The sequence below is a fragment of the Felis catus genome, chromosome X (assembly GCF_018350175.1).
Source record: "Felis catus isolate Fca126 chromosome X, F.catus_Fca126_mat1.0, whole genome shotgun sequence".
NCBI classification, from domain to species: Eukaryota; Metazoa; Chordata; class Mammalia; order Carnivora; family Felidae; genus Felis; species Felis catus.
Window position 1 is genome coordinate 9,947,798 of NC_058386.1, and position 27,581 is coordinate 9,975,378.

A 27,581-nucleotide genomic window follows, 5' to 3' on the forward strand; every position below is an offset into this window, starting at 1 on the left:
CGCTCTTTCTCTCTCTCTCTCTCTCTCTCTCTCTCTCTCTAAATAAATAAATAAATAAACATTAAAAAAAAAAAAAAACCTTACATTAAAAAAAATAAAAAGGCTGCAGTCCTGCCAGGCTCAGAGGCAGGAGTAGGATCTTGGGGGCGAAGATAGGGCACCGGAGCTGTGACAGGAGGGAGGCGGGGTGCTCAGTGGTCTCAGCCCCCAAGCTGGGTCAGTCCTGACCCTGGTCACGCGTCTCTAGGAGCACCCCCTGGGCACCGGCAGGGGCGCGGGGCCGGAGAACTTGCTAATGGGTCCCAGCTTCTGCAAAGGTCTGCACGTCTGCTCCTGGACGGGTGAGCTGCTTTCGCCTGAAAAACTTGAACGGGAACAATGACCCACGTCACCTGCCTCCAGGCCGGCTGGCTTGCCAGGGCAAAACGCTGGACGTTTATTAAAAGGGAAAGCTCACTTTCCAGTAAACGCCTTGCTTGTCAGAACCTTCTCTCCACCTTTCAGTGACAAGAAATCCAGGGTAAGGAGCAGTTACGGAGCCCGTGTATTTTCTTTGCTCCTGGAACCCAAAGACAAAATGGGGAGAGGACCCTCTCAGCTCAGGGATGCTGCAGACCTTTGGGGGGCACCCGGGACCTGTCGTTTAGACGGCAGGTGGCTCCGTGCCCGCGTGCCCGGGACTAGCACACCCACCCCTGTTGCCTTTCACGGCCACATGCGGAGGGGACGCTCCGAGAGGAGAAATGCCTCACTCCAAAAAAGAAAAATCAGCCCCGGGATGAAGTTTAGTTTACAAAGAAAGTTACGGCAGAGGGGCGCCTTGGCGGCCCAGTCGGTTGAGCGTCGGACTTCGGCTCAGGTCAGGATCTCGCGGTTTGGGGGTTCGAGCCCCGCGTCGGGCTCCGCGCTGACAGCTCGGAGCCTGGAGCCTGCTCAGGATTCTGCGTCTCCTTCTCTCTCTGCCCCTCCCCCACTTGTGCTCTGTCTCTCAAAAATACATAAATGTAAAAAAAAAAAATTTATAAAAAAATATTAAAAAATTAAGGCAGATTCTCCCCACCGAGCCAAGGCCAGAGCGTTACTTAGAGATTTTTCAGCTCACAAGATTACATGGGGAGCTCAAAAAAAAAAGCAAAAAACAAAAAAAAACCACCCACAGCAAAGAGCTGCACCCCCCCCCCAGAGTCTGATTTAATTGGCCTGTTTGGGGGCGGCGGGGGGGGGGGGGGGCGGGGGGGGGGAGGGTTGAGCAGTCCCAGGTGGTTTCAATTTACAGCCAAAAAGAAATTGATCGGGGCGCCTGGGTGGCTCGGTCGGTTAAGCGTCCGACTTCGGCTCAGGTCATGATCTCACGGTCAGTGGGTTCGAGCCCCGTGTCGGGCTCTGTGCTGACAGCTCAGAGCCTGGAGCCTGCTTCGGATTCTGTGTCTCCCTCTCTCTGTGACCCTCCCCCGTTCATGCTCTGTCTCTCTCTGTCTCAAAAATAAATAAACGTTAAAAAAAATTTAAAAGAAAAAAAAGAAATTGATCAATTTCTCTAGATCCGGTGGTTCCCAGTGAGATCACCTTGGAAGGGCTTGATCGAGTGCTGATTGCTTGGTCCCACCCCTGGAATTGCTGGTGAGGCCAGAAAACTTGCATTTCCAACCAGATCCCAGATGATGTTGATGCTGCTGGTCCCCGGAAGGCAGGGGACTTCCAGTTTCTTCTCGGAGGTGGACGGGGCTAGTAAAAGCATGGCTCACACCCTTGCGATACCGAAAACACAGCGAAACTACAAGTTTCTACTTTCTTTGGATCTATCAAATGTCTGAGGCTGCAGGGTGAACAACTACCCCAGAATGGAAGAAAGGACAGACATCTGCAGCAAGGGACAGGACGTCAGACCTTCCTTACTTGGGGCAGATGCTCTATGAATTTGCTAGAATTTTTTTTAAGTTTGTTTTTAAAATTATTTTTATTGAGGTCTTACGTGGGCTTGGGGCCACAATTTGAAATTCATTTGGAGACAAGGTCCCCCCCACCCCCGTTCTGCCACTTCCGGTCTCCCCAAATGACAGCTAGGCCATAGGGTAGGAATGAGGGGGGAATATGAATAGCCCCCAGGCCTCCCATTGTATCAGGGTCCCTGAAGCCAGGAATGAAACTGAATGAGTTTGAACAGCTGAAGGTAACCCCTAGTTTGGGGTCCCAAAAGGGCCAGCTGGAGGGAACCCAGTCAACAGGCAACCACGCTAATTGTTGCCAATGGTATTCGTGCCAACAAGATACCTGAAGCCCTAGGATGGGGCCAGCCAGGATGGATCAACGGGGATTCTTTTTGCTAGCAATTTCTACCACTGGCGGGCCTGACACTTGGCAGATCAGGGGACATCCCTAGAGTTTCTCTGTCCTGACAGTGTTTGCTCTCTAGGGTCATCCCATGCACGACCTCACCATCCACTCAACCTGTTTCCTTACAAAAAAAGAAGCCGAGTAAATACAGTCTCTTAAAAATTGCCCATCGCCGGGCCACGCCCATCACTTTTTCTATACGTACAAGTTTTCCCCTGGCGGGTCTGAGATAAATCTGGAATGTCATGGAAAGCTCTGCATTCTGAAGATATTTTTACTGGACTTTCTGAATTCTTTCATATAAAGCTCATGAAAGTATATTAGTTTTCTTTCCTGGGGACCTTGGGATAACACGAAAGAATTCAATGGAAAAAATGCTCATCTTCCCGAAAATGCCAACAACCAAGATTTGCTGCTGCTTAATGAGAGGCCAATGGAAGTCAGACTAGCTGGAGGAGAGAAGGGTAATTCTTCATCTACTTTATGTTCCTTATTCTTGTAGCTTTGCTTTCAGGATTTGTCCGTCTCTCTGTAGCCTGTACTGACTGGAAAGATGCCCGACTCCATTCTTCCCCTCAAAATCTGGGCGGCCAATTTCTCCTTCCTATGAATCCTTTTCCTACCGCACACCAGGAACCCAGGGAGAGATGTAGACCCTGAATTAAGAAATGCTCCCTCCTTAGTTGTCACCCTAAAATCAACTTTCTAGAATTTCCAGTAATTCACCAGTGATTTATGGTGAATTCTCGGTATTCTCGCGCATCATTCACTGTCACTCCTCCTCCCTTCAAGCTAATTGTATCATTTGGAGAGGAATCAAACCCATTTTCCAAATATCTGGGGTTGTGAGTCTTCTAGATTTATCCTCAAACTGAAATACTATCCATCCCATAGATTGTCCTTGGTCTTGCCAAGCTTGGTTTGGATCTACCGGAGGAGTCTCACATCTAGAACCGTTAACTGGACAACTGTGACCCTGATTCCCAGTTCCATATTCTGGTCTCCACACAAACTGCCCAACGTACAGATTCACATTTAATCTGAGAACTCTCTTGGCGCTGGCCAACTTCTCCCCACCAGTAATTAACCCGGGGCCAAATCGGATGTCCTGGACTGGCATTGACCTCAAGCTGACCCTTTGTGTCTCCTCTCATCTCGACCCCAGCTGGTACGCAAGCTGGGAGGGCAACAAGATAGGCCTGGGCTGAAACCACCTGGAATAACTTCCCCCCACACTTCCCTGGCAGTGGGCTCGACTTGAAGGAGACGATTTATCTTTGTGAGTGAGAAATCATCCAGCGCACATGTGGCTTTCACCAAAGATAAGCATGACCTATGATTTCTTTCGCTAGAACATTCACATGCATTTTCTAAAAGCCCTTGAATGCCCCCAGAACCAAAAGCCTCATGTCCCAGGAGAATAAATATGTATCTACCCACAACCACAGTCCTTCACACACACACGCACACACACACACACACACACACACACACACAAAGTAAGTCACAGAACAGTATCACTGCACAGGAAAGGGATTACGTTAGTGAAATGCTAAACCGAGTATCGGTGTCCATTTGCTTATTCTTGTTGGGATTAAACTGAAAGCTGTTTATCTGCCGCGAGTCGCACAGGGATATATCCTGGCTTGGCTTTTGAAATAGATTCTTGGCACAGTGTCATTGTTAGGGATACAGGATCCAAGACAAAAAAGCGATTGTCCTTAAGGAGTATACAAGAGTTATGGTCCTCAGATCTTTATCTGTCTCGATGTTTTGAAAGCTTGCTTTAAGAGAAATAACATGGGCCCAGAGTGGAAGCAGAAGGAAGAGGAAGCTGAGAGAACAGCCAGGAAGCTGGGGGCTAGCAGCTGCCGAGCAGGGGAATACAATTAGACAACGGTTACAAACACACGAGTGTATAATCGCAGCGTGTCCGAGCAGAGCGGGGCGGCGCTGAGTCCACACTGCTTGTGTGGGAAGGACAATCAAAAGTCGTTCGTGGAAACTTCACGAAGACGAATCCATCAGGGCACGATCTCACGGTTCGAGAGTTCGAGCCCCGCGTTGGGCTCTGTGCGGACAAGCAGGGAGCCGGCTTCGGGCCCTCTGTCTCCCCCTCTCTCTGCTCCTCCTCCGTTCGTATTCTCTCCCTCTCTCTCAAAAGTAAACATGAAAAAAAAAGTTAATGGGGCGCCTGGGTGAAAAAAAAAAAAGAAAAAGAAAAAAAAGTTAAGAATCAGAGTAAAGGCGGGGCGCCTGGGTGGCTCAGTCGGTTGAGCATCCGACTCCGGTCCGGGTCATGATCTCGTGGTTCATGGGTTCGAGCCCCGCGTCGGGCTCTGTGCTGACAGCTCCGAGCCTGGAGCCTGCTTCAGATTCTGTGTCTCCTTCCCTGTCTGCCCCTTCCCCGCTCATGCTCTGTCTCTATCTCTCAAAAATGAATAAATGTACAAAAAAAGAATCACAGTAAAGGCGACACACTCACCTTAGACATTTGCTCTTTGAATACAGACGTCTTTCTCTTTTGTGTTGATTTGCTTTCCTCCCGGGGCCTGTCGCTGTCCAAATCATGTGTCAAGAGTATGCCTTAGTGGGGAACATTCTACTAAAAAAAGAGTCTTTTGGTAAGTCTGTTTCACCACCCAACGGATAACATGCTTGGACTGCATTAAAATCAGTTCGACCATTTAACAAAATTATTGAGTCCATAATACATACCAGACCCCATCCTAATCGCCGGGCACAAGGCAGCAAATAAAATAGAAATCCCTTCTCTTGAAGTTTATATTCTAGTGGTGATAGGAGAGAAAATGGGACGGGGGTAGGGAACTCCAGCGGTCACGGCGATCGTGCAGTTTTATAGAGGTCGGTCCACGGGGGTGATGTTCGCAGAGGTGTTTGAGCAAAGAACTGGAGGAGAAGAAGGAAAACGGTGGACGTGTGGGGCGGCATACTCCTGAGGAATGAAGTAGCCGGTAGAAAGGCCGCGCAGTAAGAGCCTGCCTGCGCGATGGCAGAGGGCATGGAGGCCAGGGGGCTGCAGGAGTGAGGGAGGAGGCAAATTACAGTTTGAAACCATAATTAAAATTTCCCGGGGGCGCCTGGGGGGCTCAGTCGGTTAAGCGACTGACTCTTGATTTCGGCTCAGGTCGCGATCTCACGGTTCGTGAGTTCGAGCCCCGCGTTGGGTTCGTGAGTTCGAGCCCCGCGTTGGCCCCTGCACTGACCGTGCAGAGCCTGCTTGGAATCTCTCTCTCTCTCCCTCTCTCTCTCTCTCTCCCTCTCTCTCTCTCTCTCTCTCTCCCTCTCCCTGTCTCTCTCTCTCTCTCTCTCTCTGCCCCTCCCCTAGTCGTGCTTTCGCTCTCAAAGACACTTGAAAGATTTTTCAAAACAGTGTTCTTTGTCAACGTGATTCGTAACAAAATTAATTTTCTGATTTTTTTCCTTCTCCACTTCGCCATCCAGACAACATACGCGATTTGAGGTGTCAGCTGTATGCTCACACGCCCGTCCTGTTTCCTTTTAAGAAGAAAGATTAGTAGCTAGAAAAGGTTGCGGGTTTTTTCCCTGAAGTTTATTCATTTCTCTAGAGGGGGGTGGGGGAGAATCCCAAGCAGGCTCCGCACTGTCAGCGCAGAGCCCAACTCACAAACCATGAAATCGCACTCACAAACCGTGAGATCGTGACCTGAGCCGAAATCAAGAGTCGGACGCTTAACCGACTGAGCCACCCAGGCGCCTCTGAAAAGATTGGTTTACCAAATAGGGAAAAAGCAAACTGAACAATGACATTTATTTCAATGGTCTCGTCAAAAGTGAGGAACAACCTTGAAGTCCAATAATAAGAAGTGATTATGTATGGAAGGCAGGATAATGGTCACCCTGAGGTCTGCGTCCTAATTCCTAGGGCCTGCGAACATGTCACCTGACATGACCGGGGGTGGGGGGGTGGGGCTGCGTGGGATGAAGGTTGCAGGTGGAATTAAGATTGCTACTCGGAGATTACTGAACGCCCCCTCCCACCCCGATGCTCCCGCAATCGTAAGGGTTCTTAAAAGTAGAAGCCGAAGAAAGGCACAGAGAGAAGCAATGTTTTTGGCTTCGAAGGTAGAGGAAGGGCCACCAGCTGAGGAACGCAGGTGGCTTTCAGAAGCTGCAGAGGGCAAGGAAATATTCTTTCTGGAGCCTCCAGAAGGAACGCAGCCTTACGGACACCTGGGCTTTGGTCCAGTGAGACCCACGTCGGATGGCTGCCCTCCAGAATGGTCACATAATAAATCCGTGTTGTTTTCAGCTCTTCAATCTGTGCTGATTTGTTATAGCAGCAGTGGAAAACTAATATGGTAAATCAATATGGACTGGGTACTTAAGGGTGTGCCATGCGGGCCTTTAAATGTGTACGAGGCGTGGGGCGCCCGGGTGGCTCAGTCGGTTAAGTGTCCGACTTCGGCCCAGGCTGTGATCTCGCGGTTCGTGGGTTCAAGCCCAGCATCCGGCTCCGTGCAGCCAGCTTGGAGCCTGGAGCCCGCTTCGGATTCTGTGTCTCCCACTCTCTCTGCCCCTCCCCCCTACGCACGCTCTGTCTCTCTCAAAAATAAACGTTTAAAAACGTTAAATAAATAAATGTGTATGAGGCCCATGTGGTAACATGGAAAACTTTTAGGATCCACGTTTAAAAAGTGCTACATAGACACGTATACACGGAGGGGTTAAAACCACGTGTGAAAAACAAAGAGACAAAAACTTTGGTGGATATCCAATCTGGGGGAAGATTCGCGACAAGGTGAACCACGGGGAGTGTGAGTGATATGATGATGCGGGTTCTTGGTTTTTTTCTTTCGCCTTCTATAAATTCTTTCAAACTTCCTTTATGGGCCGGTATGGAGTGAATATAAAAATTAAGCTTTATGGGGCGCCTGGGTGGCGCAGTTGGTTAAGCGTCCGACTTCAGCCAGGTCACGATCTCGCGGTCCGTGAGTTCGAGCCCCGCGTCAGGCTCTGGGCTGATGGCTTGGAGCCTGGAGCCTGTTTCCGATTCTGTGTCTCCCTCTCTCTCTGCCCCTCCCCCATTCATGCTCTGTCTCTCTCTGTCACAAAAATAAATAAACGTTGAAAAAAAAATTAAAAAAAAAATTAAGTTTTAGTTTGACTTGCGAGGGTAAAAATCCCATTCGGAGAACCGTAATGATACGTGGTGCCTGGACGGAACACCAGCCATCGCGACATCTGTGGGGAGAGGCTCGGATTGCGTATGGGAGAGGCAGCTGGGGGACCGAGGCTGCCTGGGGCCGGGGCAGAAGGAGGCGGGGATCGGAGGAAGACTTTTGAAGGAAAGCACACACCCAAGGCACGCTTTCAAAGGACTTCGGCACGTCGCAGATCGGGTGAGTCCCTGTTACCCTACATCTTCAGCGAAACCGCAACGTTTCCACGTTTGAGTGGATTTCATGGGCCACACGCAGAAACGGGACGAGAGGTGCGTAGCCCGTGTAGATGGGGAAACAGAGCCGAGATCTGAATCGCGCGTCCCTTCGACTTTGCTCTGTCGCCAGCGCCACTCAGGGGGACGTTCACTGCCCTGCTGGCCCTCTCTCCTTCCCAGGGTGACTCCTGGCTCCCACGTACCGCGGGGTACCTTACAAAATAGCAAACGTTCCCAGGGCCATTTCGCTACCTCGAGTTGCGTTCCGTGTATACAGCCGGCCTAGAAGCCCGCCCTTGGGTTACTTGGGGCTTGGCCAGCTTGTTGCAAAGCAACCGCTAAACCCTGAGAGCCTCATTCCCCAGGGTGAGGTGGTTTCTGAGCCGGGGACCTGCAGCTCTTCAGAGGAGTCGAGGCACTCGGGCTGTCCCCACGAGCCCAGAAGATGCTGGGAAGGAGAGCTTGTTAGAGAACCCATCGAGGATTCTGCAGCCCCCAGGGTGCTCTGGAGAGCTGAACAAGCGTAACTCCCCCAGACGCTCCAGAAACCGTTCAGAACTCCCGAGGTGGCTGGGATCGAAAACAAGGAGGCTTCCCCAGAGATCTTCGGGGTCAGAGCCAACTTCATTCACAGTGGTCTGTCCAGAGTGGCAATAGCTTCTTAGGTGGTGTTCTCCGGGCTCCATGAATCCGAGCTCCCTCAGGGTCAGATGATATCCTAGGGGTCTAGTGTCTGCAGGGGGCGGCAAAACTTGTTGCCAAAACTGGTTGGGGAAGGCGCAATGGTGGATCCAGATTTTGTGGGCCTAACGTGATTTTGAGGGCCCCCCCTTTTTAAAATTTTTTTTTTAATTTTTTTTTTCAACGTTTATTTATTTTTGGGACAGAGAGAGACAGAGCATGAACGGGGGAGGGGCAGAGAGAGAGGGAGACACAGAATCGGAAACAGGCTCCAGGCTCTGAGCCATCAGCCCAGAGCCCGACGCGGGGCTCGAACTCCCGGACCGCGAGATCGTGAGCTGGCTGAAGTCGGACGCCCAACCGACTGCGCCACCCAGGCGCCCCAGAAATTTTTTAATGTGTATTTGTTTTTGAGAGAGAGGAAAACAGAGTGCAATCAGGGGAGGGGCAGAGAGAGACAGGGAGACACAGAATCCGAAGCAGGCTCCGGGCTCCCAGCTGTCAGCACAGAGCCGGACGCGGGGCTCGAACTCGCGAACCGTGAGAACATGCCCTGAGCCGCAGTCGGACACTTCACCGAATGAGCCACCCAGGCGCCCGTTGAGGGCCCCTTGTTAGAAAAAGGAACACGACGTTCCAAGTTCAAAATTAGTTGTAAAAATTCAAATACAGATTTGGAATGAGAAAAAAAAAGATTGCAACAAATTACAAATCGAATAAAAGCTCGCAAATTCCAAAAGCATCACAAAATCTGGAAAAATAGCATACGTTGGTTAACTCCCTGGAGCACCTCCACAACATTTTTTCCTGCATTTTTAAGCTGCGTTTCCTGTGGCCAGTTGTTCAAATGACAATGCTTTTGTCGTGTTTTCTGTCACAGAAATTGAAAGTCTTTCCTCTGTCTAGCACGCTTGGTTAATTTTTTAAAACTCTTGATAGTTGAGAAATTGATTTTCAGCTTCCCAATTCATTTTCAAGTTGACATGACATTCACTGCCAAAAAACGTCGCATACATTTTTAGAATCTGTTCCCAAACGTGGAAAACCTATCCAATTTCTTGCATGTACGAGCTCTCAGATTTCAGGGCATTTCAAGTTTCCTTGTACAGAAACTGACCTTAAACATTCTTTGAACTGATGACCCTCATTGAACGATTTGGCATTAATGTCCTTGCTTAGCGGTATACCGCTTCTGTGTTAATCATGGTCGGTGTTAGGATTTCGTATCGGATTGGCAAGAAATTTCATTTTCTTCATCTGTGCTCGTGTGATTCACTTCTTTTCATTCGCTGGATTAGCAAACAACCCAAGTGCCTATTCGTTACTTCTATTCAAAATTTATTTCTTCCTTTTCAGGAAAGGATTTTGTTGTGATCCAAAGGAAATTGATTTTGTTGTGATCCAAAGGAATCCTTCAATCGTAATTCCTTTCTCCATATCACTATCACTTCTGTTGATTTCAAATATATATCACACACATGATACACCTTCCTATTGATGTAATATGTATTTTTTACATATAGTAAAATGATATATGAAATATATATCCTATGTGGTGAAATCCATATCATATGAAAATAGTTCTCATGTATTTGAAAATAAATATCATAGGGCGCCTGGGTGGCGCAGTCGGTTAAGCGACCGACTTCAGCCAGGTCACGATCTCGCGGTCCGGGAGTTCGAGCCCCGCGTCGGGCTCTGGGCTGATGGCTCAGAGCCTGGAGCCTGCTTCCGATTCTGTGTCTCCCTCTCTCTCTGCCCCTCCCCGTTCATGCTTTGTCTCTCTCTGTCCCAAAAATAAATAAAAAACGTTGAAAAAAAAATTAAAAAAAAAAGAAAATAAATATCATATGAAATATATTTCATACACACACATACGTAATTTCACCATATAGTAAGTTTACAATTGCATACGCTGAGCTATCATGGTCTCTTCCTGATGGGAGAGAACTTCCATTTTGACTTGAGGTTGTCGAGAACTAAATCTTTCTACCTATAATTCTACTGATTTCATGATGGGAAGATTCTCCACAGCCCAGCTTCTGGCTTTCTGTATTTCAAACTTTCTGTCTCCTCTACTACCCCCTACTTCTGGTGCTTCTAGGCATGACAGCACACATTAATGTTTGTTTGGTTTTTTTTTTTTTTTTTTTTGTCTCCGGCCCTAAATGTCATGATTCTGGGTGAGTCACCCCAGGAGAAGATAGAAGTATTCCTGAAAGCCATCCCTACACCAGGACGGCTGGTCATAACTGAAGACTAAAATACAAATATATCCCACCAAACCCACGCAGCCTAATTCGATTTCACCTTAGATTTCAAAAATGTCACGGCTGTCGCCAGCACCGCCCCATGTAAGGAAGGGGAGCTGTGATGGAAAGAGACAAGAGATTTAACTGTGGGTGAAATGTATTGCCTTTGCAAGTTTTACAAAAACATGACCGTGTGAAGACATTGCCTTGGAAGGAACCCAGGTTTGCTGTGGAGCCTTTTTAATTAGCTTCCTGATCCATCAACTTCAGGGAGTGAAAGTAGGTAACTGGATGATGCGTTCTACTAGAACCTTCTCTTTTCTCTAGTGTTGAAGCCACCTGTGTTTTTGCAGATGCGTACATGTTCATACACACTCATACACGCCATACCTCTTTCACTCATTGTTCCAACATTTCCGGTGGAAACAGCTATGTTAGAACCATAGTTTGAAGCAATCTATTATAAACAGAAACAATTTTCAGGAGTTATTTCTCCCGAATTGAAGCACGAATTTTACTTTCAAGTTGACAAAGAAATTTTTATTCGATGATTTCAATACCGCTAATACTTTGCCAGAAACATCAGAGACTTTAAAGGAAATAAAATTATTTCTGCACCACCACAATGACAAAAGTGTCTGCCTATTATGAAAACAAAAATTCGAATAAAGTGTAAAACAAGTCACCAGAAAGTTGCTTAAAAGGCTTTATTCTTTTGAATAACAATGCGCGCCCGTTTGAATAAGATTAACGTTTTCTTTTTAAATCTCATCTACGAAGCTTTATGAGATGAATCTGGATTTATTAATCATTCCTGTATCTTTCATCAGTGGCCCGAAAAATCTTAATACAGACTCTACTGGCATTAGAAGATCTACTGAAAGAATAAAGACTCTTTGTGTGGATTCATACTGGGACAAAAATAAATCTGTGTCCTTCTGGTTCTTAGTGAATTCTTTCTGGTCCGTGTGTGTGTGTGTGTGTGTGTGTGTCTTTCTCTTACACACATCCCAACCAAACACTTCCTTTTGCAAATATTATGATTATCGTTATCTCTGTTGTGCTGGGGGACTTTCCAGCACTCTAAAAATAATTTCAATGCTATGGAGTCAGAATGTTTTCAGTTACTGCTGAGAAAACAGTGGGGTTTCACATCAGATCCATTTTGAAACACCATAAAAGATGCAGAAAATGTTAAAAACATGAAAAATGCTTTGGAAATGAGGATAACTAAATCTGATTGAAGTCAACTTCCGTCCCAGCCAAAGCATAAAACCCTAGCGTTAACAGTTCAGCAAGAAGGCCTTGATAAAACCCTGTTTCCTGGGGCACCTGGGTGGCTCAGTTGGTTAAGCGTCCGGCTTTGGCCCAGGTCATGATCTCACGGTTGGTGGGTTCGAGCCCCCACAATAGGCTCCGTGCCCACAGCTCAGAGCCTGAAGTCTGCTTCGGGTTCTGTGTCTCCCTCTCTCTCTGCCCCTCCCCGGCGCTCACTCGCTCACTCTCTCTCTCCCTCTCAAAAATAAATAAACATTAAACAATTAAAAAAAAAAACCTGTTTCCTTTCTCTCTTCCTCATCCTCTTTTCGCTTCCTTTCTCACTGTCTTTTTTTTTTTTTTTTCTGTCCTACTTTAACATCAGCTAGAACTGGTTTCAGTTTTTCTACTGGTTTTCATCCGAAATCCTAAGCTAGGCAGGCTGTAGGCAAAAGGTACGCCTGCTGTTGACTTGAAACTTGCATATAACTGGATTAACATTTCCCCTCTCGCCTGTATGTATTTCGCGATTTGACATAAGCGATTGGTTTTGTTATCGCCTTCAACCACGCAAAATCGAGTTTTTCGATTTGATTCACTTTGCTTACAAATACCACAATGAAGACTAGTAACTAGTCATGGTACAGTTCTTATAAAAAGCGTGGTGTAATAGCCGTGAAGGTCGCCCAAGGAAAGTACAGTCTGACTGTATTCACATCAAATAACCCCCCAATTCTCAGGAGCTGACGACAACAAACGTCTGCTTTTTTCAGGCACCGGTCTTTGGGTCAGCTACAGCTTGGTTGTCCTCAACTGGGATTAGGAGGGCTTGGCTCCGGCCGGCAGGACGATTTTACATCTCCCTGTTTTTCCATTTTCCCCGAAGCAGCGGCTGCTTGAGGCGTATTTTTCTCCTGGTGAATCACAGGAGCCTAAGAGGTCAAGCCCAGCCCCGCACGTGCCCTTAAAGCTTTAAAGCCCCAGTCGGGTTTGCAAGCTTTTCGCTGGCCAAGCCCAGACTCAGGGGGCAGGGACACAGGCTCAGCCTACTTTATTGCAGTGCTAGGTCACGTGGCACAGGGGAGCGGGGAGAATTCAAGACAGGGACCATTTATGTCTGTGACTTGATTCTCCTATTTTTAAAACGTAACAGTGCTCGCTTCGGCAGCACATATACTAAAACGTAACAAAAAACAAAAACGTCTACCTCCTAGAATTGTAAGGATTACAGCACTTGGAACAGTGCCTGGCAAATACATTTAAGAAAAAAACACGTACGAGGCAAAGATGTGAAGGAAACACACCAATCAGCAAATTGATTCTGGGTGGCGATTGTTTTCTTCTTTGTAGTTTTCCCTGTTTCCCAGTGTTCTATAATAAAATGTGTTTTTCTCTAATAACAGTTTGAAAAACGTTGTTAAAAACCAAAAGAGATCTAGGGTTTGAGCCAGTATATGAGCATCTGATCCCAGCCATTAATTCTTTGTTTTGTGTTTGGGGGTAATTTTTAACCTCTGCCTTTCGCCTTCAGTTTCATTGTTCAGTTTTTCAAATATCCAGTTCCTTCCCTTTCACATCTGGCTTTGGACCCTTTCAAAGGTTAAGTGAGATGTTTTCCATGATTGGAAAAATACACAGCAGAGGTTAGGGGTGCTATAAGCTTAAGAATGCAAGGAGATGATGTTTCGGGTCATAACAAAATTGCTCCTGGTACATGCTAGGGGAGATATCTATAAATATTAATAGGTTATCTTTACATTATTTTTCTGTTTTAATTATTTGCTTTCTCTCGAGTCCTCATGAATAATGGTACAGACTGTGAGCCTGACCCTTTTAGAAAAATGCTACACTCCTGTAATTATATTTTAGAGATACATTATTTAAAAAGTCACCTTGATATTATTCAGACATATCGTATTATGTCCGGGACTCCAGATCTTTGACAAATGCAAACTTTCCTGACCTTCATCACATTTAGTGTAGACAGGTTGACTGTGGGCATATTTTTAGCTCCATTAGATAAATTGGATTGTGTTTTTTACGTTCTTGGACTTCCAGACCAGTGTTTTCTGAAACCCAAAGTCTGCTTATGTGGGGGCTCGAAGATATGTCTGCACGTTCTCTGAGATTGCTTCCTTAAGAGGTTGAGTCAAATTCCTCTCCCCTAAAGTAATGGGAGGTGACCTCCAAGACTAGGAGATAAAAGTGTGGCCTCTCCTCGCTTGCTTTCTTTGATTGCTCATTCTCAGGGAAGCCAGCCGCCATGTTGTGGGAGCACTCCAATAGCCCTATGGAGAGGCCCATGTGGCAAGGCACAGAGGCCTCCTGCCCACAGATGCGTGCACACGCCATCTTGGAAGCACATCCACCAGCCTCGGTCGAGCCTTCAGGTGACTGCAGCCTCACTGATGTCCTAACTACAAAACCTCAAGACACCCTGAGTCTGACTCCCCCGCGTAAGGTGCTCCCGGCTTCCTATTCCACAGGATCTGTGAGGGTGATAAATGCTGATTGCTTGGAGCCACTGTTTTGGAGTAATTTGTTAGCAGCAACAGATGAATAACACAGCTTATCACATGACTTTACTGCTGGAAAACTGCCTTGAAAGCTTTTATATCCAGACCACGCAGTGCCTCCCGTAAGTAGGGTCTGAACTGCATGGTAGGTCCCGTGTGGTGAGGAAAACACACCCAGAATCTGCCTTCGGGCAGCTTATAATTGAATTCCACAAACATGGAATGAAAGAAATGGAGCCAAACGTTTGTGACCCTGAGGACGTTACTTAATATCACACACCCTTGATTTATGAAATCGAGAATCACATTTACTTCGCGTTGTTACGAGGTCGAGAAATAACGTTAAAGTACCTACAACGGGTTGTTACTCACGAGCGCTTGCTTTTCTTATTACAGAGGTGGGTTTTCACCACCAGCTCGTTTCTTTTCTTCTTTCCAGCCTTCAAGTGAGAGCCCCTGAGTTGTGCCAAAAATGTCTCACCCTTTGCCTGTGTGTGGAAGGCAGCGTTTTCGCCACTAGTTCGGAAAAGTTCGTAACTTCACTAGGAAAAGCTCTCCACTGCCTTTCTCAAAACCATTGGTTCGAACGGCTCTCGGGGAAACGATGGCGTCATGGTTTAGGTTTGACTCCGTGCCCACCATAAGCTAGTGGTGAATACATCTTTTCGTTACTAATCGTTGAGAATAATAAATAAGCTGACTTTTCACTCTGATGGGCCGACACACTAAATGCCATCAGCCATTTTGAGGAAAGGTAGAGTAATATTTCTTTGGCCGCGCCATGTGTGTGATATTTCATTCCAAAGCAATTCTGTCATCATTTAGATAAGTGAGTATCCACCAGCACACTATTTACTCCAAAATTACATAGGTTCCTCTTTTCCTTAATTATATTATAGCTTCCACTCCATCTCATCAATGATATTGATTTTTTTAAATTAAAAAACATTTTTTTTAATCTTTATTTGTTTTTGAGAAAGAGACAGGTGTGAGCCGGGGAGGAGCAGAGAGGGAGAGGGAGACACAGAATCGGAAGCAGGCTCCAGGCTCCGAGCCGGCAGCACAGAGCCCGACGCGGGGCTCGAGCTCACGAACCGTGACACCATGCCCTGAGCCCAAGTCAGATACTTAACCGACTGAGCCACCCGGGCGCCCCAATGATATCAATTGCTTAAGCCATTGAGACAAGGGGATCTGACACCCACTTTATCACCCTCTTCTGCTCTAATATCCTCGGAATGATCAAGAGAAAGAGACCTTAACGTTTAGGTAGATGATCAGCAATTTTAAGAGCCCACATCTAGACATTCGATGCACAAGGTGAAAGAACTAGATGGCAGTGAACAAGCCAGTCACTTCTGACCAGAGAGCAGCTCTCCCTGGCTGCTGTCTCCGTATATGCGTAATCGCAGCCGCTGGATTGCTCTGTTGTTATGGCAACCATCTCTGTATATCACACCAAAATCTGGTATTGAAATGCACCAGAAGCACAAAAGCATTCATTGTTCACATTTTCCCCAAGTTCCTTTTCCATGGTTTCACGTAGCAAGCCAACATGAGACATCCACCTGAGCTTTCAAAATCGTAAATACCTATTTCTCCCACTCTGGGGTTCCGAACTAGCTTCTGTGACCGTAATAGCAATTCCCCATCACACGGATTGAACACATTTCCAACAATCAGAAGTTCTTTCAAAAATGAAGCGAATCGACATCACGAGCAGAACTCGCCTTCGGATTCCGAACCGCCGAGAGACAATGTGGGGAGATTTCAAATGAGGAGTGACATTTTTGCATCCATTCCACAGGGAACAGAGTGTTGAAATTCACATGCTGCTCTGTTTAACTCATATGGAAAAGTCAGAGGCTTCTTGAATGAAAACTGGCTGCTCCTTTCAGAACAGCGACTAGCTACTTATCGCTACTTCGGTAGTGGAATAACACACTGCTGTTATCAGAATTGCTGGCCCTCAAATAATGGGGAGAAGGCTCTAGATTATAGTTAAATACAGAGCGCTGAAACTGATTAAAAAAAAAAAAAACAACTTTCAATAACCCAATTCAGGGACTACCAAGGATGCCTCCTGGAAAGAATTTTGCATTTAGCGTTCATATCAAGAGAAAGACCCACATCCATTTATCTGACACATTCAACTCATGGCATTATTCCTCTTTCTACTAGGGGAAAGATTGTATGATCGAAAATACCATAACAAATGGAAGTAGCACACAGCAAAACCCAGTCGAGTAAATTGCTGACCTGATGTGAATTTTTGCAAACATTTCTTAGATGCAAACCTAACGGCTTTTTTTCCGTATTAATGCTATTCAAATACACGCATTGCCAAGACTAGACTATATTGCTAAGAATTCGTAACCAACTCAAGGCTTTGGAGTTTGAAATCTGCTCTTTCAATATTGGAGATAATTCACCGGTTGCAACGTCTTTGCCTTATTATTCTTTTCATGGAAAGGCCATTCCAATCAACTGGACAATCTTGTTAGAATACAGCTTGGGAGGGAGGAAAGGTTTTTCTCTGCATCACCAAACAGTCCTAGGATCAAATTTCTAACTTTGGAAATGGAGATAAAAAAATAAAGGTCAAACGAATTAAAATGTCCTTGAGCCAGAAAGTCAGATAGGGTGGAGGGGGGCATGTCACTGGATTTATTTTGCTTCAATTCGGATACCATAAGCAAACTCCGGCTCCTCAGAGGCCTCGTTAGGGCAATATCCCAACCTAGAGACCGTAGAGAACTGAACGAGGCCACAGCAATCCCCAGTCAGTCCACTGTCGAGGAAACTGCTGACCTAGTGAATTTCTAGAATGGATAGGCAGTGTAGTCAGAGAAAACTGCCCTCCGCGTAGACAATGAGCGTCTGACTTTCCTCATGAGGAATCACATCAGTCAAGCTCCTGATTAAACGGATCCTGCATTCCTACTCGGTCTATTAAACCAAGGACTGTGCTCTTGGTTCCGGGGCACCCGACCGTGATGCCAGATCCCGCCAGACCAAGGCACACACTGGACGGTGTACTCTGGAACATTTTCATCATAGCCACGGGTTCTGTCGGACGAGGCTGTTCTAAGTGCAGAGCCAGGGAGAAAAAATTAATCAAGATTAATGGTACGGTTTCAGAAACAGTGCTTGAAATAACAGACAAGCTTTTAAGTGCTTTCAATTATACGACATCTTAGAAACGAAACAGAATGTTCTGGCGGCTGAGAGAAAACAAATCGGGAGGTGAAGGCTGCATCTAATGATAGAACTTAGAGGATATTTTTCCGAAGTTTCAAAATGTACTCAACAAAAATGCCTGGCTCTTCCCCATACTCGATACCGTGCGAGGTATGCATTCACAACCGAAGAGACGTACGCGCTAGCCTCCTGGTGTCAAACAGACCTAAAGAAGGTCAAAGTCAAATGAAGAGATACAGGTGGGCAATATGATTGATCGATACCACACAGGAGACCCTCCAGGTGTGCACAGGTTCTCTGGACCCCTTCTCAGGAACGGGGCGTTGACCCCCACACACCCCCCCCCGCCCCCCCCACCCTGCTCCCCCCCCCCCCCGGCTGTTGGGAGTGTTGCCTCCTAATGGCTTTCAGCTGACGCCCTCCCCAGCAGGCTAGCCCACTGGATTGGCGATGTTTTCGCCTAGAAAATCTACCCCAAATGAAGGACCTCTCTCCTTCTCTGTCGCCTCCCAGAATGTTCAGTAGACACAAGCCATCGGGCAGCCATAAGAGCACAGAGAAAATTCAAGGGAAGCAGTGACAAATGTTTCAAGGGGGGGCGGGGGGAGGAGTGGTCACAGTAACGCAGGTTTTTCTTATTTGATGCATCTGCTTTGCGAAGCGTGGGGCTTGGGGTTGCCAAGGAAAATCCAACGTGGGCTAGAAAAAGGCTAGAGGCTCAGCTGAGATGGCTAGAACAAGGCACCCTTATCCCCGTGACGGACAAAGGCCTTCCTGGAAGGAAAGCAGGAACCAACGGATTCTGGCGCCGTTGGTTCGCGCGCCGGTGAGGACAAGAGGTCAAGTCAGGTTACACCGGCCTGAGCGTGTTCGTCCGTAGAGCCGGGAATCCCGCTGCAAGTTCGACTGCGGCTCCTCCTCTGCGCCTCCGTGGGCAACGAACCTGAACTTGGAACTCGAGGAAACGGCATGTTCTTCGGGGCGCAGGTAAGGATTCGCGGGAGACTCGTGCGCGCACCAAAGTCTGAGAAGCAGTGTTCTCGTCCGGTGGTTCTCAAAGTTGGACGTTCAGCAGAATCAGAAAAGCGATCTGTTAGGCTGCGGGCTGCAGGGCGCAGCCCCGGGCTTTTGGAAGCGAGGAGGTCTGAGATGGGGCCCCGGAGAGCTTGCGTGCGTTTCAGGCAGGTCTGTAGGCGAGGCTGGTGGTGTGAGGGGCGCACCCTTGAGTAGCACTGCTGTAACTCGTTCTCCTCATTCACCGGGGAACGAGGCTCCCTCTCTGAGAGCCCACGGGTTTGCAGAGTCCTGGGGGGCACCAAGTGCACAGAACGTGCATTCACAGTGAACTTACCTCCCAACCCAGGGTTCACGGGGAAATAGACACGGCCCGAGAGGAGAGAAAGGGTTCCTAGACCTGAGGGCTTGCTTACCTGACTTTGTCATTGTTTTGGATATTCACGCCGAGGTTCTGCTTGAATTCCCTGGGGGGGGGGGGGGGGGGCAGGAGAGGACTACGGCAGAGAAGGGATGAAAGCAAAAGCCACGCAGGGGATAGAGAGTCCAACAGGGAGAACTGGGTTCTGTGAGAACGCATGGCCCAGCCGAGCTCCCGCCGCAGAAGGCAGCCCCCTCAATGTTCCGGTGCCGGGTTCTTTGCGAACAGAGTACTGTTTGGGAATCCTTCCCGTTTGTAGTTCTTTTATCGTACGGACCAAATGGATCCTTCCTGAACATTCTCCCGAACGCCATCCCTCCCCCTTAAGTTTATGGCTAATTTTGTCGTTGAGCTTTCTCTTGGTCACCTTGTTCTTTCCTTGAAGCCGAGGAAGGCTGGACTCCCATAAACAAGCCATCATCCCGAGTACTGTGGCTGCAAGATTTACACTGCCCTTTCTCGCGGCAATCAATACGGCGATACTCACTTTATAGCTGGAAGAAGTTCGGAGATGGGGAGTAATTTATTCAAAGTCATAGCCTGTCCGGGTTGGGGATATGCTTAAAATTTCGATCCCCAGTCTGAAGCCTCTTGATAGGAAAGAGAGACATAAAAATGATGAGTTCCAAGGAAGAGCCAGATTTTACACTTTGAGACTTGATTCCTTTCTCTGGCCGTATTTTCTCCTCCCTGGCCCCCAAGCACTGACACCTGGATACAGCGGCATTATGTCCATGAAAACAGAAGCAACTTTGGGGGAAGTGGATCTCAGGCCTTAATCAAAAGCCCCACTTGTGAGAATTAGGCGTCCAGTTCAAGACCGGGCAGAGCCCCTTCGGACGAGTCCACGACTCATCTCATTTAACGAATGACGGATCTCAGAAATTTGCCTCCTCCTGCCCCAACCCCCAGATCCGAGTCAAAATTCAGTGCAGTGGGACAATCAAACGGTGACCACCTCTAAGCAGGAGACGGTAGCGATTTGGGGCTGGGAAGGAAGGAGCCAGGCGGAATTTTCTGGAGTGAAAGTAAGCACCCTTTCCAGGGAGGTTTGGTATGCATTTGTCAACGCTCGTGGAATGGTACATTGGAGATTTTTGTGTTTCCTTATATGTTCATTCTACCTGTAATAAAACCTTGGCTCGTGAAACAGACTCCCTGGGAAAACATTTGGGACAGTGATAGGGTTAAGAGCTAAAAGCTGTTAAGTTTTGCCGTTTTCAGCTCTGTCATTATCTTCACCAACCAAGAGGGCGTCGGGTGGAAATTCTTAGAAGCCAAAACGTACATGTCAAGCCTCGTGGAAAAATAGTCGCTAGGGTTGTGGTTGTATGTGGAGGACTTGTCGGAACTCGGTCGCGACTCTCCTGGAGGAGACCCCACGCATCTCCCGGTCCCTGCTGCCTTCCCCTAAGTCAATGTAGAAATGGGTCAAACCCTGGCGGTGGGGGCGGGGGGGGGGGGTCTGCTTCAAGACAAAATCCATTACATTATGGGTTGGGGGAGAATTATAAAAGCACGTGGGTAAAGAATAAACGTTATTAAAATTGTTTCCTTTGAGAGTCCTTACCCTTCTGTTCCCTCTTTGACCATCCCTCTCCTTCCCCAGTTTACCAATGTGGTTTGCTTCTTTTATTATCATGCGATATTTCAAGTCTTTGGCAGATTACTTCTTCTTTTTTGTTTTTGAAACTAATTTCTACCCCCAACCTGGAGCTCGAACTTACAGTCTCAACATCGAGAGTCGCGGGCGCCACTGTGACTCAGCCGGGTGCCCCAGATCACTTCTTTCTCAAGATTGCAAATGTGTGTTGCTTTGTGATCAGTGATTATTAATAATTGATGAATCAATGAGTCCTCCTGTGAACGTTTGCCCTTCTGAGTTTTTCCTCACCTTTACGCTGTATGTACTTGGAAATAGGCATTTGGACAGGATAAATGGTAATTAGATACCACTCTTACCTTCCTAAACAGGTGCACGTATCTGTATGAGTGACTGCTCTTAGCTCTTGTGATTTATAATTTATACCGATTTTTTACGTAAGAGCGTTGTCATTAAAATAATTGAGATATATCTGCTTTTCTGTCTCTATAGACTCTACAGTCCAGTTGCTTTATAGTGTATTTTTTTTTCAGCTTTATGGAGATGTAATTGACGTATAACGTTGTAGGAGTGAAGTGAAGTAATATTATGTGAAGTGATTACCCCACTTAGGTGAAGTGAATACCCCATAATATTGTGAAGTGATTACCCCGGTAATGGTAGTTAACACCTCAGTCACTTCACATAATTACTTTTTGTTGTTGTTCTTGTGATGAGAACACTCAAGATCGACTCTCTTATATCTTTCAAATATGTAATGCAGTGTTGTTAACTATACTCACCATGCGGTACGTTAGATCCCAGAACTTTTTCATCTTGTAACTGTGTGTACCCTTTGACCAACATCTCCCCATTTTCTGCACCCCCTCACCCCTGGGAACCACCACTCTCCTCTCTGTTTCTGAGTTTGACGTTTTTAGATTCCACACGTGAGATCATACAGTATTTGTTTTTCTCTACCTGACATATTGTCCTTAATATGATGACCTCAAGGTCCATCCATGTGGTCACAAATGTCAGGATTTCCTTCTTTCTCATGGCCGAATATTCCATTGTGCATGTATATATATATCATATATCCATGTGGATATATGGGTACGTGTGTGTGTGTATATTATTATTATTTTTTTTATATTATATGTCCACAGAGAAACATCTTGTTTATCCGTTCATTCATCCAGGGAAACTTAAGTACTTAAGCTGTTTCTGTACCTTGGCTATTGTGAATGATGCTGCGGTGACCGTAGAAGCTCAGATCTCTCTTTGAAATCCTGATTTCATTTCCTTTGGGTATATACCCAGCAGCCGAATTGTTGGGTCACATGGCAGTTCTATATTTCATTTTTTGAGGAACCTCCCAACTTACACACCCACCAACAGTCCACGAGGGTTCTTTTTCCTCCACATCCTCCCCAACACTTGTTATCTGTTGTCACTTTATTTATTTTTTAAGTTTATTTGAGAGAGAGAGAGAGAGAGAGAGAGAGAAAGAGAGAGAATGAGCCAGGAAGGGGCAGAGAGAGGGAGTGAATCCCAAGCAGGTTCCACACCCCCTGCTGAGCCCAGTGTGGGGCTCAATCTCCTGATTGTGAGATCATGACCTGGGCCAAAATCAAGAGTTGGACGCCTAACCAACTGAGCCACCCCGGCGCCCCATCTCTTGTCTTTTTGATAGTAGCCCTTCTAACTCGTGTCAAGTGATATCTCAGTGTGGTTTTGATTTGTATTTCTCCCAATGATTACTGATGTTGAGCCTCTGTCGGCCGTTTGTATGTGTTCTTTGGAAACATGACTATTCGGGTCCTCTCTTCATTTTTTTGATGGGACTGTTTGTGTTTTGCTCTTGAGTTGTAGGAGTTCCTTATAAGTTTTGGATATCAACCTCATGAGACTATCAGCAATTTCAAAATTTGAAAATGGAAATCTTTATTTGTGGTGTAAGTCAGTGATTCACAAACATTTTGGTCCTGGGAGTCATTTAGTCTTAAGAATGCTTGAGGACTCCATGGGGCGCCTGGGTGGATCAGTTGGTTGAACATCCGACTTCAGCTCAGGTCATGATCTCACGGTTTGTGGGTTTGAGCCCCGCATCGGGCTCTGGGCTGACAGCTCGGAGCCTGGAGCCTGCTTCGGATTCTGTGTCTCCTTCTCTCTCTGCCCCTCCCCTGCTCATGCTCTGTCTCTCAAAAATAAATAAATGTAAAAAAATATAATTAATTAATTAAAAAAAAAAAAAGAATGCTTGGGGACTCCAGAGAGCTGGTGTTTGTGTGGGTTTTCTCAACTGATATTATCATGGTAGGAACAAAAGTAAAGAAAAATTTCTAAATACTGATTTATGAGCTTATTTAAAATAACAATAACAAACCCAGTATATGTTAACATAACACATTGTAATGAAAGTAACCGTTTTCTAAAATAAAAAAATAGGGCGCCTGGGTGGCTCAGTCGGTTAAGCATCCGACTTCAGCTCAGGTCATGATCTCACTGTCCGTGAGTTCGAGCCCCGCGTCGGGCTCTGTGCTGACAGCTCGGAGCCTGGAGCCTGCTTCGGATTCTGTGTCCCCCTCCCCCCAGCTCCTCCCCTGCTCACACTCTGTCTCTCTCTGCCTCAAAAAATAAATAAATAAATAAATAAAATAAAAAAAATAAAATAAAATAAAATAAAAAAATAAATTTCTTGTGAAAATGACACTGTTATACATTTTTGCAATCTCTTTAATGTCTGCCTTATTAGAAGCAGCTGGATTCTCATACTTGCTTCTGTATTCAATATATTCTGAAACATTGTTTTGATTAGGAAATATGGGGAAAACTCAGCCTCACACATATATGTATTTGGAAATGGGAGGAATATATATATAAAGTTTACTTATTTATTTTGAGAGAGAGAGCAAGGGAGGGGCAGACAGAGAGAATCCCAAGCAGGCTCCAGGCGTCAGCGTAGAGCCCAACGTGGGGCTTGATCTCACGAATGGTGAGATCATGACCTGAGCCGAAATCAAAAGTTGGATGCTTAACCGACTGAGCCACGCAGGCACCCCGGGAGGAGTATATTAATAGCTTTTTCAGGTAGTTGTAGATATTCCTTTTTGGTACTCTACCAAAGTTTGAAAAGTGGTCGTTTCTTGAAGAAAATATGCATCATGAGATTTGAGACCATAATAATGAAGTTTCCGTGCTCTTCCGTTACAGGTCATTGGGTTATCTTACGTTTTGAATGAATATTTTTCCCATGCATGGTTTTGTAGCATCGTGTGTTGATCACTAGGGACGTGCTGTCTCACTGAGCTATGCGGGTCTTCCTAACGCAATGTAAAATAAAATCCCGCTACTCCTCAGCTCTGGAAAGTCACTGGCTTTCAGTTAGGCTTTCAAATTACAATGGTACCGTGCGAAAGCAGCAGCTTATTGGCCCTGCAACTCTAACTTGGCACTTGAAACAGTCACTGAGCGCTTTTCCTTGAGACGGTGGATGATTTAGACACGCTTCTCATTTTGTCTCACGGAATTTTAGAAGATAAGTACTCGAGGGTTGAGATGCAATGCAATAGTAAGCAAACACAAAGCCTTTGTCCTTAGGGAATTTCTATTCTACTGGGTGAGACAAACTGTAATCCAACACCTGCTAACTGTAAGTGTGTGATTGTCATAAGTGCCATGAGCTCCACACGAGGGGCAGTCGGCTTAATCTGTGGGTGGGAGGTTAAGACACAGTATTCCTGAGGACATAATGTTCGCCTTAAAACGTCAGGGCTCAATAGGTGTGAGCAGGTGGGAGAGGGGGTGATAGAGAGTGTTTTGGCAGAAGGACTTGCATGTGCAAAGGTCCTGAGGCAGGAGGGAGCTTGACATGTTCCGGAAACGGGAAACAGCTCTGAACAGGAGGATGATGGGAAATAATGCCAGCATGGAAAGTATAGACCAGAATATATCATAGTCTCGACGAACATTGTGGCTTTTGTGCAGAGAACAAAAAGGTGCCACGGATGTGTTTCTAGAAAGGGTGGCTTAATCAACTTGGCAGTATCAAAAAGATCACCTGGGCAAGCGGTGCTGAGAATCAACGGATGATGTTGGAGGGTTAGGCCGATGAATGCAGGGAACCATTTTTCAGATGAGGAAGCTCAGAAATATTGACGTTGGCCAAAAATCACACTACTCCCGATCTCAAAACTGGGATTTCCACACTGTCTTTTCCTTTATTTTTTTCCAGCTTTATTGAGGTACGACTGACAAATAAAATGACAATATATTGAGCCACACTATTTTTTTCTTCAAGAACTGAATGATATTTCTGATACAGAGGCTTCCGAGGTTGGGGGGGCGGGGTCACAGACCCTTCTGGGATTCTGCCGACAGCTCCTGTCCTTCTCCCTAGTTTGTACACACACAGAATTGAGACCCCATTTCTAGAGGCTTTTCAGGTCTTTTGAAACCCACCCGGAGATTGCTCAAGATCATTTGAAACCCAAGGTTAACTAGGCTTATCCTCGGGCCTTTCAAAGCTCTTACCGGCGTTAAGTCTGGTCACTGGTGGATTTTGTAATAATCAGCGAAATAACTAACCACTGCAGATTTCCAGACTAAAAATTGGTTGCTCTTCGTAGAATTACCATGTAACCCAGCAATTCCCCGCCCCGCCCCCCAGGTGTGTGTCCAAAAGAATTGAAAACAGGCATTGAAACAAAAACTTGTCCACGCGTGTTCAGAGCAGCGCTGGTCACGATAGCCAAACAGTGGAAACGACCCAAATGTCCATCGATGGATGAATGGAGAAACAAATGGCCGTCTGGTCATATGGTGAAAGGGTTTGGCAGTAAAAGGGAATGAGGTCCTGATGCGCGCTACAACATGGATGAATCTTGAAAAGTAGACAGTAATATAAGGGCTTTTTAAAGACTTTAAATCCGATACACCGTTCTTTGAATGTTCTTTGAATGTTCTTCCCTTAGCTGCTCTGGGTCTGTTATTTCTACCTTGTTGACGACAGCAGTGGTTCTCAAAGGTGGGGGCCGGGAGGTGGGAGTGGGTTGTTGTGACCTCCCGGTGGGCCTTCAGCAACGTCTGGAGACAGCTGAGTCTCCATAGACAGAGGCCACAGATGCTGTTTAATGTCCTGCGACGCACAGGACAGCCCTCACGGCAAAGAGTGATCTGAGCTCAAATGTCCATAGTTGCTGAGGTCGAGAAGCTCAGGATTATAGCATTGACGCCATAGGACTGAAAACGCCAATAACTACTCATGCAGACACCTCCCATTCTCTTGGTCTCTGTGGCTTGTGATGCCAAATGCTGAAACAGCCAGCCCCAAGGAGAGGGTTCTGGAACTCTATAGGGAAATCAGAGACCTTAGCCTTGTAACTTACGCCACAGAGGCTATATCCCATAAGGTCCCTGGGCATGCACATGTCACGGAACTATAAAATGGAAGTGAACCCCTCCATATCTGGCCCCATGGTATCTGCACGCTAGCCTGCCTGGTAAGGACGAGCAGGTACAGAATTAGAGTGTTTTTCACAGCATAAGAACAACGCGATCTATCAAGGAAAGAGACGAGCACATTTGTCTCCTTCTTCTTTACCATTTCATTTACTCTCACTAATAATTGCATCATCAGTGATTTCATTCTGAACCCGGGTTTATTTCTTGATGTTTTGCATTAACCCATAGAAGGTTGGTCCTTTCATCTTGCAAGGAAGACACTGGCTCTGTGGATCCGTTTCAGTGTCTTTCATAATATTCTAATATGGGTAAAAACAAATGCTTTTATAACAGGCATGATCTCGAATGGAAATAAGACCCTCCATCTAAAAAACTTTGTGACTGTCTTTCCTGAAGGGGACACACACACGCTTGCGTAAGACAGCAACGGATCCTTAAATATTCTCCTTATTATCCTGCGGAGAGACGACATGCTCCCAAACACCCTTAACCGTACTTACATTACTTTAGAAAATACCTTAGGGAAAACCTTCAGTAATTATTTACTTGCTGGAAGGTTTCCTCGCTGAAAAATTGTGCTTGGTCTCTCCCTAGCTGCAGAAAAATGTCACAACTAGGAGACATCATGTTGAACACATCGTTTGACGATTTGGAGGTCACATAGGGGAGGGGTTCATGATATAGTTGCTCTATAATGAGTTTGCCAAATGCATCTGTACCCACCCCCGTGGTGTGAGGCCATCCAGAATAAATGGAAAAATCACGTTTGAGGACAGCGGGTGCTTGCTTATGCGAATTCACTCCTACTGAAAATGGCATGAAGTCAAATTCACATTTTTCTTTATCTTCGGGTCTGGCTAACCCTTTCTGATAACAGTGCACACGTCCATGAGGCCACTGAGGCCAAGACTTCATATGTTTGTGCTTAGGAGACGATTGCTACAATAGGAAGTGATGTATTTGAAAGAAATTAACAAACACACACAAGGGTGGGTGTGAGCTTCTCAGCATGGAAACATCTGCTCCAAACCTTTCTGAGCTAGGAAGAATGTGGGGACCAACCATATGGTTCTCATGGAAAACGCTTACCTCACAATCTTGACCTAAGAGATGGTGTCTGGACAGAGGAGGAAACAGAAGTGGCCTTGGAATTGCATCCTTTTAAAAACAACACAAAACAAAACAAAAGCCATGTCCCTATGCTTTTGTAAAGCGTTTCTTCATAGCATAAAAATTCCCCAAATATCCTCTGCGTGTTTATTTTTTTAACTCCTTGCACAGTTTCCCCATGGTTAGTATCTTTCATGACTGTGGCATTTTTTGTCAAAATGCAGAAACCAAAATTGGCACATTATAATTTAATCAAACCCCAGACTTTATTTGAATTGTGTTCTTTCTGTAACGTCTTCTCTCTATTCCAGGATCCCATCCAGGA

The 27,581-nt window shown here is 46.2% G+C and overlaps 1 long non-coding RNA gene across 4 annotated transcripts in view; it reads left to right on the forward strand.

Annotated features, from left to right (window-relative positions):
• Window positions 1-27,581, forward strand: part of LOC123383352 — a 216,363-nt gene that overhangs the window by 173,103 nt on the left and 15,679 nt on the right. For 2 of the 4 annotated variants that reach the window (XR_006592958.1, XR_006592959.1), the window contains exon 1: window positions 18,354-18,650. The exons of 1 other annotated variant lie outside the window; for it this stretch is intronic. This is a non-coding gene — a long non-coding RNA (uncharacterized LOC123383352). Of the gene's footprint in view, window positions 1-18,353; window positions 18,651-27,581 lie in introns of those variants that run through there. One more of the 4 variants, XR_006592957.1, reaches the window with a different exon arrangement.